Source organism: Megascapheus bottae, chromosome 4 (genome assembly GCF_031878675.1).
Source record: "Megascapheus bottae isolate mThoBot1 chromosome 4, mThoBot2.hap1, whole genome shotgun sequence".
Classification (NCBI taxonomy): domain Eukaryota; kingdom Metazoa; phylum Chordata; class Mammalia; order Rodentia; family Geomyidae; genus Megascapheus; species Megascapheus bottae.
In genome coordinates, this window is record NC_143512.1 from 81,028,540 (window position 1) to 81,042,157 (window position 13,618).

Below are 13,618 nucleotides of genomic sequence, written 5' to 3' on the forward strand. Positions count from 1 at the left end.
GGGACCCGGCGCGGGGACCAGGCGCAGGGACCGGGCGCGGGGACAGAGCGCGTGGCGAGGCGTGGGGACCGGGCGCGGGGCGCGGGGCCAGGCGCGGGGACCGGGCGCGGGGACCGGGCGCGTGGCGAGGCGCGGGGACCGGGCGCGGGGACAGGGCGCGTGGCGAGGCGTGGGGACCGGACGCGGGGCGCGGGGCGAGGCGCGGGGACCGGGCGCGGGGTGCGTGGCGGCTCCCGTCCCGTCCTCCACCGAGGTGGAGTGATCCCGTCCCGGTCCCGGTCCCGGAGCTCACATAGAGCCAGGGACATCGATCTGGCATGATTTCCTAGCAGGGCGGAAGGCAGAGGAACTGTCAATGGTTCCAGAAAAGGGAGAGGAAAATGGACTCGTTCTAACTAGAAAGTTCTTTGCCAGAGACCAATGCGTTCCAGTCTAAGCATCTGTCATTCTCCTCGGGGACTGCTGTGTTTTCCCATCCAATGGAATGGAGTGAAAATAAGAGTATTTACTGTAAACAACGACGTTAAGACACGAGGAGTTACAAACAGTTGTTCGCAGCTTACTTTCAAGGAAAATAATTGTGGGTCCTGGCTTCCCCAGAAGAGCTCTGTCAGGATGACAGTTTGCAAATAGCAGATGTGTTATTAATTAGTTAGTCTTTCATAATTAGGCGCGCACACACACACACACACACACACAGATCAAACCAGACTTTAATAGCAAAGATTTTTCAACCTCAATTAGAATTGTTGAAATAATTGCTAAGTGATACCATCACTCAAATTCATCATGCATGGAGCCACCAGTTCCCAACTTCATCTGGAAGCAGAGAGTAGCTTAAGTTATACAAATATACATAAACTGTTTTATGTATAAATATGTTTACCTCTGGAGTAACTTCTCTTATCCTGTGACTGTTTACCTCAAGAAAGCCAGATGGATCTTTTCCTCCCCCTCAGATTTGTTCTCTGTGTTTGTTTTCCGTGAAAAAGCAGACCTAAATGGAATTGTTTGGTTCACTTGGAGCACAGATTGCTGTTTCCTTGAGTTTTTCTTTGTAAAAGCTTTTGAGATAGGGGCTCATCCTTGGTGCTGGCAGTCACACTATTTTTTATTCTTCATGGAACCATGGGGTTGATTAACTGGTACCTACTTTTATGACACTTTTAGCCAACACATACTTTTCTTAACAGGGAGAAGATGGATGGTGCTAATCATTTTGTGCCTTTTAAGAACTACACTAACTTATTTAGTTGTTTTAATGGCAAACAGCTGCAAGATCCCTGCAGAGTGCAGACTTTGGTCTCCTGGTTGGGAAAGCCTGTCTCCGTCCAAAGGAAGTTTTTTTGAGATCTTCATAGTATTGAAAAAATAAACCTGTGTTCTTCACTACTCGGGTTCCTTTCAAGCGATTTCTCCACTGTGTCTGGAGAGAAACAGGGCAAAGGTAGGGAGGTTGTTACAACTTGTTGGAGATGAGATTCAAATGAATGCGTGGGTTCCTACTAAAGTTCTGTAAGCTCTAAAGGGCTTTGCAGGCCACCTGAACCCCAGCCATAAATTTGTTGTGAGAAATTTTTCACCAGCATCATTCCAGCCTCCTGCTGGGGGACAAATGTTGAACCCAGCAAGCTCTTTTTCTGTGCTGTGTGCTTGTGGCTCAAAATAGATGCCAACCCCTTGAGAATAAGTGCCGCCCTCTTCCTGTCAGAGAGAGCCGCCTTCCTGAACAGTTACAAAGTTTTAATTAAATTGGCAATTATTTTTAAGGATCCCAAATATCCTTTCTTTTTGGTCTTAAAGCCATTGGAATTGTGGCATTTCCTCTGATACACACACAGAAAAATGGATGTGGGGATAACAGAACTTGGCTAAATGCATGGCCAAAGATATAAAGGCATTCCGTTGGGCAAACAAATGGTAGTGAAGTCTAGATTTCACTAAGATCTGAAATCCCAAGGACATGCAGTGTACAAGATAGTATCAGTTAATTAGCTTAGAGTAAATCCCAGTAAAATAATTCATTTTTCAGGCTTTAAAAATAACATTTATTGAACATTGCATGAGCAACCCATCTTTGTAGTACTAGATGTACAATTATTAGAGAAAAAAGTGTTGTGTTTTTTTTTTTTCCTCTCGTTCCGGAGCTTGAACTCAGGGCCTGAGCACTGTCCTTGGGCTAGCTTTTTCTATGTATGTGATACCTACATCTTCCTGCCTTCCTGCATGCTAGGCAAGCATTCTGCTAGTAGGCCAAATCCCAGGCTTCCCCCCACACCCCCAAAAGCATTCTTCTATCAGATCCTCTGTCATTGCTGATATTAAAAGTACATTCTAAAAGTATATTTGAAAATGCTCCTGAAATTGTTGCTGTAGTTTCACAAATTAAGATGTACCTCCAAGGTTGTAAGATTTTTACATTTAGTGTTCAGTGATGTTTAAAATATAAATTCCTGGGTTTAATAAGTTACAAAAAAGGAAAAAGAAATGTATTAGGGAGGCTTATATATCTCTGCCCTCTCTGTATACTTGTTCGTTTACAGAGAGTAAGTTAACTGTTTTTTTTTAAGTGGTGGATTGTGTTTTGAGTAGTATGGTCAAGTGTTGAAATCATTCACATATCCATTCAACACTTGAATTTTAGCTTGAGATGCACATGTCTAGTAGAAACCCATTGGTCTTTATAACTCGCCATAATGTTGTATGAAAGCTAGGGGCCTTCTCTCTTTCTCATCACTCTATTTGGGTGGTTCTGTTCTGTAGGCCCAGGTGACAGGTCCACACTAGCTTATTGGGAAGCAGAATGAAGATGTGGCCTTTGCCGCCCTTGGGAAAGGCACTTATTTCTTTGACAAAATTTCCATGTATTGGTCATGTAGATATACAAAATCAATTTCTGGTGGTTTATAAACAAAATTACTAATGTCATCTAGAGTACACATTTGTGTTATTTAGCATTTAAGCTTAAGAGCAAAGCAAATGAAAATTTAAAAAAAAGATGTAGGATAACAAATAACTTATTGTAATATATTGCTGCTGACATGATTAATCTTTGTTTTCCAAAAGTTCCTCTCACTCAGGAGCTAGGGCTCTTCATTTCAGGAGGGCATTTTGTAGTATTTCACCTGGGGCAAAGTACTTAAAAACAGGATTCATGCGACAGTTGGTTCTTATAAGCAGAACACTTCTCAGAGGAATTGTTGTACTCTTCTTTCTTTTCCTTTTTTCTTTCTGTCCGTTGTTTGACAAGAACAAAGATGACTCTGTCATTCTTGACACTGTTTTTTTTTTTTCTTCCCATTTTTTCCACTTAAAAATATCCTGCTAATGTGGCTTAGTGGTAGAGTGCTTGCCTACCATGCATGAGACGCTGGGTTCTTTTTCTTAGTACCACATAAACAGAAAAATCCAAACGTGGTGCTGTGGCTCAAGGGGTAGAATGCTAGCTTTGAGCAAAAAGCTCAGGGACAGTGCCCAAGCTCTAAGTTCAAGCCTCAGGACTGTCAAAAACAAGATCAAAACACCCCCCACCCCCAACTCCCAAAGCCCCCAAACAGAAGAACAAAAATGCATTGCCATCCAGTGCTGGTGGCTCATACTTATAATCCTAGCTACTCAGGAGGCTGAAATCTGAGGATCACAGTTGGAAGTCAGCCTAGGTAGGAAAGACCATGAGACTCCTCAACAGCTAATTACAGAAAAAACAAAACAAAACCAGAAATGGCACTGTGGTTAGAGCACAAGTTGCTCAGGGACAATGCCTAAGCCCAAAGTTTAACTCCCAGGAAGGGAGAGGAGAGGAGAGGGAGAGGAAGAAAGGAAAAACCAGCAAAAATATCTGTATTATGATACATGTACTGCTTCAAGTGGAAAAAGTAAAAATGACTTCATTTTTACTCTTCTGCCATGTGTGCCTGAACTGGCTTGCTGATTATCTGGGAGTAAAATTATTTTAAATAGCAAAAAAAATTTAAGGAGATGGATTCTTTTTATTTTTGGGCCCAGACACTCTAATCTTTTATCTCCCTGTCTTGTATTCACATTTCCCACTGTGTTTCTGTGGAACTGACTGACCTTGAATTCATGCCAAATGAGGAGAAGCATACAGTAGAACAATTTTTGTTTTATGTTGCATTTTTATGTACATTTGAGAGCGAATCTCATTACTGCAATAGGTAATTCAATTACAGATATGTGTGATACATACCCAGGCAGGTGATACTATCAGAAGCCAAATGTAATGGAGAAATAATACTGTATTGGCTGATATGTAAGATAAATAAGTGATAAACAGGTGACAATCAGATTTCGCAAGGACAGGTTTGTTCACAGGCTGTAGAGTCTTTTTCAAGCAATGTACATTCTCTTAGCATTTGGCAGTGATATATGATATATGCCAGAGTCAAAGAAAATATGGGTTCTGCTAAGCAGCTTCCAGTGATATGTTTGAAAAATCTCAAATTGGCTAGCGTGCCACTGAAAGTTGTTCTGAATCAGAGATGTGTTCTTCACACAGGTGGATTGCAAATAGATTTGCACAAACAAACAACAAAACCCTTATCTGTGTCACATCTCTGAGGAGGGCTTCCAAAGCTATTCTCATCACCAAGGATGCAGAATGTGTGTCAGACACTAGGGGGGCATTTATGGTTAGGGATGTTGGAACCAGATGATTTTAGAAACTGAACCTGTTTGTATAGTTTTAGATTTGCTGAAAAACCTCACTGATTAAAAATCGAAGAATGTTGTTTGTAACTAGAGGCATCAAGGCAAAAGTAATTGTCCTGGATGTTAACTTCTTTTGTCCAGCAGAGAGTATAATTAAGTCATTGTTTGGGCTGGCTGACATATAAGTATAAACGAAATAATAACTGCAAATAGTACAATAACAAAATCTTGTTTGCTTTTCTTGGAGTTCATTTCAATGGACATCATTGTATATGGTCATATGCACGTAGCTATTGAACTATTGTGGTCCTTTCCTAAGAAAATCTTAGACATGTTGTAGTTATTACAAATGAACCTGTGTTTCTTTGGGTCTGGCTTACTTCACTTAATATACTTTTTTCCAAGTCTTTCCATTTCCTTATGAATAGGATGATGGCATTCTTTATGATAGAAGCCTACAATTCTTTTGTGTAAATATACCACATTTTCTTGATACATTTATCCACTGAGGGGCATCTGGGTTGATTCCATATCTTAGCTATGGTAAATAATACTTGGAGACATATCCTGCAATGGGGATGAAATTGCTTTCCTGAGGTGCACATGAAGTTGGGTAACAGGGAGTGTGATCCTGGTCTGTGATCACAGGATTGCAGCCTCTGTCCCTCCCAATGCTAGCTTCAAACTCTTACGCTTGGATTGTTATTTACTCCTGCTGCTTGCAGGCACACTTCTATATCTGGCGCCTGTAATCTTTAGACTTCAGAAACGTATGTCCAGATAGCCCAATCTGAAACCTATTTCCTTCCTCCTTTTCTTTTTTTTTTTCTTTCTTTCAGATTTTTTTTTTTTGGTTGGTTATGGTCCTTGAACTCTGGGCCTGGGCACTGTCCCTGAGTTCTTCAGCTCAAGGCTACCGCCCTACCCCTTGAACCACAGTACCACTTCCAGTTTTCTAGTGGTTAATTGGAGATGAGAGTCTCACAGACTTTAGTGCCAAGGGTGGCTTTGAACAGCCATCCTCAGATCTCAGCCTCCTGAGTAGCTAGGATGACAGGTGTGAGCCACCTTGCCCGGCTCCTTCCTCCTTTTCTTTTGCCCTTAGCCTGTGTATGTCCTTTGCATTGCATCGTGTACCACTCCAACTGAATGTACTTCTGGAAGTGTCTCACTCATACAGCGTGTGAGCTTAGGGGACAGAAGAGTGTGTGGCTCACAGCAGTGACTCCCATGGATGCCTATGACAGTGTCTGGCAGGTCCCATGGAACCAGTGAGCCAGTGGGTAATACCATATAACAATACACATGTACTATAGTCTTTAACTAATAGTTATGCACTATACTCTACAATGGAATAGCCTCCTTACAAGATTCTGACTTCAGTGAGCCGTTGTAGCTAACCCTGTGTACTGTGCTTTCTTTATATTCCTAATATGGACAAAAACCTTTTAAAAAAACCTGTCTGTATTGATTGATTAGCAGTCAAGAAATACAAATGCAGCTGAAAGCTGGAGACATGGGGACTGTGTCCTCATATCTTAATGCCAGACAGATTTGTAGGGGACATGAATGCTTAGGAAACAAATTGATGATCATGCTTGACTTGTATTCACATATTTAAATATTAAATTTAGGGATGCTGTTTACTTGTTTCCAGGGGCTTCCTACCCACCCACAAAAACTCCAGGGGAACAAATTGTATTCTTAGTACATATTTATACAGATTGCAGGTTTTCTCTAGTTTAGCATATTTTAGGAATGCTAGTAGCCTTTCTTATTTCCCTTCTGAGAAAAGGTCTGTAACCCTTTTCACTTGGTTAGATTTATAGATTTAATAATCTCAAACAGGTAAATGGATAAAGACAAGGTGATGAGTTCAAACAATGGGCTAACTGTTCAGCTGTGAAGCCAGTGCATTCCTGATGTAGTATGTATGAACCTCAAAACATGACACTGATGGAGAGAAACCAGCTACAAAAGGCTATGTATTTTATGATTGCCTCCATTTATAGAAATATCCAGAAAACCTATAAAGACAGAAAGCTGGGAAGTGATTGCCTAGGGCTAGACAGAGGGACTGGAAGTCACGGAATGGACTGGAAGCATCTTTTGGAGGTTGACATTGTCTACAACTAGATTCTGGAGGTGCTTACCTCCATGGTAAATTTACTAGTTATGTGGTACATCAATAAAGCTCTTTAAAACAGAGAAATCTGAGATATAATTTCTAAATGTAGAGCAAATGAAAACACCAGTGGATTAAACAGAAATCCTGTTGTATTTACTGGGAATTCTATCCTGTATTTCCATTCTTCTCACAAAGCTAAGTATCCTGACATCTCTGATGTGGGGCTGTCAGAGCTGAGGGCTTGGGTAGGAACACAAAGGCAGGTTGTTTCTAAGGACCTACATGCAAGCTATCAATTAAAGTCATCAGCCAGCTTGACTACTTACTACAAGGTCATTGGTCCACCCTAACTTGTTAGAATACACAGAGCTTTTCCCCACCAGTTCTGATGTTTATAGGCTTAGCTCAGTGGGGGTATTTCTGACAGTTTTGTGGTCTCATTACAGTGAAAAGGTCTGCAACTCTCTGGCAGAGCTGATGATGCAGGTAACTTTCAATGCCAGACACACTGACACACTGCAGATTGCAGGTTTTGTTTTGTTTGCCCCTTGCTTCTTTCTACCTCTTTCTTCCTCCCCCTTCTTCTCTCCCTCTCTCTTCCCCACCTTCTCCTCCCCCTCCTTCTTTTTTTTTGCTTTGTGGCACTGGCTCCTCTCCTGTTTTTCCCACATCACCTTTCCGAGTTAACAGGAAAATGAGACTATAGATGAACACTCCCAGGCCTGCCTAGAGTGCAGGCATTGGGATGTCCCAAATCTGAGTAGTTAAAAGGAAGTATGCATTGTTTTTATCCTTGAAGAAAGAGGAAGCTGGGTGCTGGTGGCTCACACCTGTAATCCTAGCTACTCAGGAAGCTAAGATCTGAGGATCACGGTTCAAAGCCAGCCCAGTCCGTGAGACTTTTATCTCCAATTAACCACCAGAAAACTGGAAGTGGCATGGTGGCTCAAGTGGTAGAGCATTAGCCTTGAGGTGAAGAGCTCAGGGATATCACCCAGGCCCAGAGTTCAAGTCTCACAACTGATCAAAAGGGGGAGAGAGAGAGAGAGAGAGAGAGAGAGAGAGAGAGAGAGAGAGAGAGAGAGAGAGAGAGAGAGAGAGAGAGAGAGAGAGAGAGAAGATAGAACTACTTTTCTCTCCTTCAGTTCTGCTTGGCCCATTTTACAGGTTAAGTGCAAAACTGGAAATAGGCTATGGGTTAGAGATGTGTAGGAATGGCTGTAGTTTCCTTGCTCTTTGTTGTCTCTCAGCGGGAGTGAGTGTCTTTAGCTCTTCCCTCTTGTTTATTGCAACTTCCATCTGTTTACTGCCTTAAAATCCACTCTGCCTCCTGCCATAGGACTTGTGTAGCTCTCCCGTGGCACATTGCTTTCCCCACACCAGGTGGCTTCCATGTGGTGACTTTCCGTGGGAGTTTTTACTTTGGCACAAGCTGTCCCTGCTCCAGAAATGTTCTGCCTGGCTTCTTTGGTGCTCACAGACATCTTTCACTAGTCAAGCGTTTTTGTACATCTTTGATATTACAGGCAAATGTTTTCACACTACCTCATTTCTTTAGACTTTATGGGGAAAAATTGAGATGGACAGACTTGGAGCTGTCAGAGCAATAGTTTCATTGACTTTTTCAAGTGTTATTTCTGATGGGCTCATTCTGTATTTGCCTCTTCCAAACAAGCTGCTTCATCTAGAAGCAAATTAAGAATAACATTAATAAAACAACTGTGTTTTTCTACTGCTGATCCTAAATCATTGCTCACTGTGGTGAGAGGTAAGGAGTTATTTATGAGCCTGCCATCACATTACCTTCTGCTTATTTGCTGGCCACGGATGGGTGATAGCCAAAGATAGTCATTTCTGCTGGTCAATAAGATATCGTTTGGCAGATTCCATTATGCTGGCTTGGTTTGGTTTTCTTTCATTTTCAAAAAGCGAATGTTCTCTAGATTTTTCAAAGGTAACTGACTGGACTTCTTCCTAAAACAAATTGACTGCTTACCTGACTAGAGGGATTTCCATGTTATCAGGACAAATGTTTAGTCCCAAAGCCGATGGAATGGGAGAGCGCAGTTGTTTCCTGTTTGAAAACCTCCCCTGCAGTAATTGCTGACTTGTACTAGTTCAGATTGCCTGAGTTGATCATCATCAGAGTAACACTAGGATTATTTACAGCATTAGGTGGAGACATTGTACTAACTAGAGGAAATGTAGTAGTTCATTACTTTTGATGACTTTTACTTCCTTTCTAGCCATTACCTCTTCTGAAAAGCATCCAAGTGCTTACATTCAATATTGATTTTGGACACTGTGAGAGGCACAGGATCTTGAGTTTGTTCTGGCTGGCTGGAATGTTGAGAAGGACCTTGAGTGCCAGCCTTGACATTCAGAGTCTGAGTTCCTTGCCTTGTACTGGTGGGCACCTCTTTCCTTTTCTGTCTTTTTTTTTTTTCCTGAGGATTCTGAGATCTTTATGTCAGAGAAAAGTAACCCTTTTTAAATGGAAACTCTTTTTTAAACTTTGGTCTGAGAGTTAAAGTAAGACAATTTTTAATATAGGTTTGAGTCATGTGACTGTAGAAGGCAAATTTATATTCTGCAGAATAGTTCAATTCCCAGAAGTTAGTTTTGGCCCAAGTCAATGTGATCGCATGTCTTAAATGATTTCTTAATGCTGCTTCTTATCCTTTTTGATGGGACCAGTCTCCCGTTATTCTCTGAGGGCTTTTATTCCTCCTTATCAGTATCTTCCTTTGGCAGTCTTGTCGTCTTTTTTAATTATTATGTTCCCTACTGGGAAGGTTTGGGCTAAGCAATTCTCTCTGCCTCTGTTTGCCCCTCCTTTGTAGAAGGTAATGTGCCAGGGTTTGTGCCCTATGTGTGACTTTGCTTGGCATGGGTAGTATCTGGTTCCTTGGTCCAGAGCTGTTGCCAATAGGGAGGGGAGTGGGTCTGGCATATTCCTTTGCCCACCATGTTGTTCCTGGGTCACATGGAGTTGGTTCAGATCTGATCTAAGTTAGGAGTATGACACGGATTCAGTGGCTACTCTGTCCCAGCCATGTGATCCAGAAGAACATTCATCTGCAGGGGAGGACACACGTCTGGGAGTGGGGAGGGTATCTGCTGGAAAGGGCAGTGGAGCTTCCTCCATTCCTTTTTTACACTTTAGAGGCAGAGATCTGAGTCTGGCTGGGCTGACATTCCTTTTTCTTCACCTCAGTCCTCCACATTTCTTTTACCCCTGGTTACTCCTTAAAGGTCAGTGTTGGGCAGGTGACAAAACCTGAACCCAGAAGGTTAGGCTGAAAATTTTTCTCTTTCTACTTATCCACCCCCTTATTGCAATTATTGTTACTAGTTATAATTTTTTATAATGCACACCTTCAACCAGAGTTTTTCTAATCTTTCTAAACGTTGAGTGCAATTTGTGCAGGGGCCTTCGAGGTGCCGCCCAGTGGAGACTCCGGTGTCACAGTGGAGGGGAGGATGGCTCTGAATAGAACTGGGCATGTCTGCAATGTATTTTGGTTGTCGCAGCTTCCAGGCCAACTCTGAAGTCAGGCTTGGTGCCAAATTTACTTTGTGTCTGCCAGCAGTGATGGAATTCCTGGGTCCCTGCACCAGCCCATAGGAAAAAAAAATCATTCAATAAACTGCAAGCTGGCAGTAAGAATTGCAAATTTTCATTCACTTGAAAGCTTATGCCTGTGTGCAAATGTTATTTAACTTTGAGCAATTTCTCGGGGCCCACCTGTGGAGTTTCCATCTCCTGGAGGTTTATTTTGGAACAGAGGGAAGCCAATCAAGGACAAACTTACAGTGGGGATCTTACAGGATATAGCTTGAGGGGTGGGAGCTGCACCTCCTTTGTCTGTGAGCCAACAATCTGTGCAAACAGGTTGTTTTCTGGAACTTTGTGGGGTAAATGCTTATTAGTCCATTTCCATTAGTATGACATACCCAAGGCCAGGTGTCTTCGTAAAAGAAAAAGAGTGTTATTTAGCTCACAGCTCTGGATATTCAGGGCACGGTATTGGCATGGCTGGGCTCTCAGTAGGATTTCATGGTGGATGACATCAGCAAGCAGAAGCCCAAGTGAGTGAGTGAGGTCAGGTGACACATGGCAAGGCAAGAGGTATGCATCCCCCATGAAGCCCCACCTCCTAAAGGCCCACTAACCTCAGCACCACCGCCTTGAGACTTGAGCTACAAAATGCCTTCACATCCTAGTCAAGTCCCAGTGCATGGAGAGGCATGAACAGGACAAACTAGGCTTTCATTTGGTCTCTACCAATTCTCAACCTCAAGGAAATACAGGCTTTGAACTTGGACTATGGCCAGAGGGAAAATCCACTTGTCCGCAGTGGGGAAGGCTGTACAATGAGTAACATATCCTGAGCTTGGGATGGGAAGGGGACGGTACCCCATGTCCACACGATACTTAAAAGGGATTATGTTCTTGTATGTCAAAATTAGGAAATGTCACACACCAGACCCAAACTCAGTGGACTTCTTACTTTGCTATGGTGAAGAAGTTGGGGACAACACGATCTTTGGATTGAGTGTAGGGATCAGAGGACCTGATGAAACAGTCTTCACTTGATTTGTGTGACCCAAAAAATCTCAGAAAACCTTCGTTTTTCTCTTGGTGGCTAATCATTATAATTATTTTTTCCTCTTCCTCCAGAAACAAAAGAATCTTCTAATGGCTTCACCTCAACCAACGATTGTAGACCAGATTAACTAACTTTGTGGAGAGCAGATGCAGTTTTATAATTCTCCAGCCTGTTCTCCATACTGAGTCTCTTTCCTTCTTTCCAGGTGCCTTGGCACCTTGCTGGATCTGGGTGGTTGAGAGAGGAGGATGGGAAGGATAAGATCTTCCCAAATCAGGCATGGTTCTCCTGGGCCACATTTACGTGCCATCCACACTGACATCGCCTGTCTTTCTGTTTCTGTGACAGCAGGTGTTTTGGCAAGTGATGCCAGCTCTGGTCTTTCTTGTCCCCAGTGGACCTGTGCTCTTTCTCACTGTCAGCAAGTGGTGCTGTCATCTTGGGCCTGGATGTGCGGAATGTGGGCAACCACCCCTTTGGGTGAGGCTCCCTTTGTGGCCTTTGAACTCAGGTTACCAGTTCACCTCCAATCTGTAATCAAGACTTCCTTTAATTAGTGCTGGTCATATATACATACTTTAAAGCAGTTTTAGATTTGCTGTTCAGGGCCTTTCAGTGACCTCCTAATATTTGGTCTTCTTAATTGAAAGTACTGAGTCCCCACAGCATTGGCTTCTGGGCTCACACTTCCGCCTTGAGGTTGAGGAGTCCCTGATCAGGAGGGATGAGGGTGACATAGCAAGGTGGAGGTGGCACCAGTCCTCATTAAGACCGGGACAATGGGTGCAATTAGTGAGTGGCTCTTGGTAGAGACTCATGTGGGAGGCCCTCGGGGCCAAGTGGCCTTTGTGGATTTTTCTTTAATTGCACGTTTGAATGAACACAGAGTAGGCTACCGGGTTTAATTAGACCTGTAGGGGCTAAACTTATGAAAACAAATCAAAAGCCATTTGGGAAGGCTGCTCTCTTCAAAGCTGACAGAGCTGCTCACATTTATCTTTGTTTCTCTTCAGGTAAGAGCCAGTCTCCTTAAACACAGGTTTTTTGGGTTTCCCTTGGAGCCCCGTCAGCCATTTGGCCTGATAACTGTAATGTGACACAGATACGGTATACTGTATACCAAACAGTAAAAACAACCAAAATCCAAACAAAAGCAGAATGAATTAGGTATCAGTGCCAGTTGAATCTTTTGTTTCTATTCCATAAGAATAAATATGTAGATTAAAAATATGTATATAAAAGAGCCTGACATTTTTCATACTTGATAAGAAGCTAAAGAAAATCTGCATAGAGACATATTGAAAAACACATGGAACTTGTAAAATATATATGTTTGAAATACTTCGCTCTTCTGGGCAATTGGGATTTAGTTTCTTTCATTCCTTTAACTTCCAGATGAATAATGGGATTTATTTAATTGCATGCTCAACATTTCAATGAGTGGAGTTCCACAGAGCATTATGAAGTAGTATCAATTGTTTTGTAGTTAATATTTTAGGAGGATATCTTATACCTAACTAAATGTAAAATAACCAGCTAGTAATTAAGGAAAAGACATTAATTCCTATATTAATAATTTACCATTTAACCTGCAGTTCTAAAGTAAAAAAAACAATATGAAAATCTTACGTACAACTTTAGATATTTTGTGTCACTGATTTCTACCTCCTCCTTTCCTCTATCCCAGTGGTGCAAGCCAGTTTTACAACTGAAGCATGTCTAATCTGAAATGTTTGGAAGGGTAGCTGTGCTGTTTTTATCAGTTTCAAATGTGTCCTGTGGTAGGTAGCTTCCAGTGATCCAAAATTAGTTATGGTATATTGGACAACACAGAATCAGAGATTCCAGCAACTCAGCGTGTTCAGCATCTTTGAATTGTCAACTGAAATCCAATACTAGGATTGATGGTTTGGGTTACTTTCTGGAGGAAACACAAGGTTCATCTCTAGTTGCGAATCAGGACACCAGAGGCTTTGGAATTAGCCCTGTGGATAAGTAGGAGCCATGTAAGACTGCAAGATTGGACGGATGTTCAGGGTATTGGTCGAGCTCGTGTCTTGGTGTGCAGACTAGATTGTTCAGTACTCAACAGGGACATTGTATTGTATTGGTCGGGAGTATAAAGAGAAGCTGAGGTCTGGTTTCTTCTTCTGTTTTGTTTTTATGTGAAGAATGATCACAGGAGGAAATTGGGGGCAGAAAGGGTATG

At 42.3% G+C, this 13,618-nt stretch overlaps 1 protein-coding gene across 2 annotated transcripts in view; it reads left to right on the top strand.

The window, feature by feature from the left end:
* The window catches only part of Sema5a (semaphorin 5A), a 377,405-nt gene that overhangs the window by 1,016 nt on the left and 362,771 nt on the right, over nucleotides 1–13,618 (top strand). The gene's annotated exons all lie outside the window — the stretch shown is intronic.